Source organism: Cyprinodon variegatus, unplaced genomic scaffold, assembly GCF_000732505.1.
Source record: "Cyprinodon variegatus isolate N-32 unplaced genomic scaffold, C_variegatus-1.0 Scaffold13, whole genome shotgun sequence".
In the NCBI taxonomy this organism is placed as follows: domain Eukaryota; kingdom Metazoa; phylum Chordata; class Actinopteri; order Cyprinodontiformes; family Cyprinodontidae; genus Cyprinodon; species Cyprinodon variegatus.
The window spans coordinates 2602803-2603715 of NW_015150466.1; positions in this window are offsets into that span (position 1 = coordinate 2602803).

The following is a 913-nucleotide window of genomic DNA, read 5'->3' on the forward strand; positions in this document are numbered from 1 at the left end:
GTACTATTAAAAGTTTGAATCCTGAATATGACCGGACTTTTCCTTTAAGCCGTGTCTCATCCAAGAGTAGCATTCATTTCTTTACAAGACTTATTTCACAATTTGTTAATTGTAGTGATTTTCATAGGCCAAATCATACGACACCTGTAGGTGTTTGTATTTCTTAAATCCTCATAAGTAGAAGCAGAATGTTTCCCCATAGGTAAAGAGAATGTGTAGTATACGGTAGTGAAAAATCAGGCGGATGACATTAAATGATGCAATTATGACATGCGACACCATGAAGACCTCAGAAACTTAATGCCCTCGCATATTAATGCAAGACTGTGTCCGTAAAAGTTTGCACGGAGGTCCTGCTCTGCGTTTGGACTGTTTCGCACGACACGGCGGGCGCAGTGTGTAGTGAGCATTTAAGCGTTGTTGCAAAATTTGAACTTTTGCAGCTTGACCCAGCGTGTAAACCAATCAAAGAAGCTGATCCCATCCAAGCTGACACATTTGCTCCTGTAGAACCGTCAGAATAAAATCCTCAATACATTCAGTGAAAGGGTGGAGTCAGAGCAGAATTACAGGGTCTGACCAGGAGATGACGATTCTCTTTCGATCTTAATGTCCACAAATCATGAAAGAAAGAATATTTTCGATGTTTAAAAACCAATTATAGGGGACCAGCCAATTTCCCATGAAGTGAGGAAATCTTTAATGGCTACCACTGTAAAGTCATAATGTTACGAGAATAAAATCGGCGCTTTATGAGGAAAAAGTTGTATTTTATGACAGCTCTTACAAGATGAACTGTCGGAACGTTGAGCATCTTTTGAAGTTATAGTCCTACTTTGGCTTTGGCTTCACAAATAAGAAAATATTAAGTCTTTTAGCAAACCAGCATCAGATTATTATCAGTATCATTGCT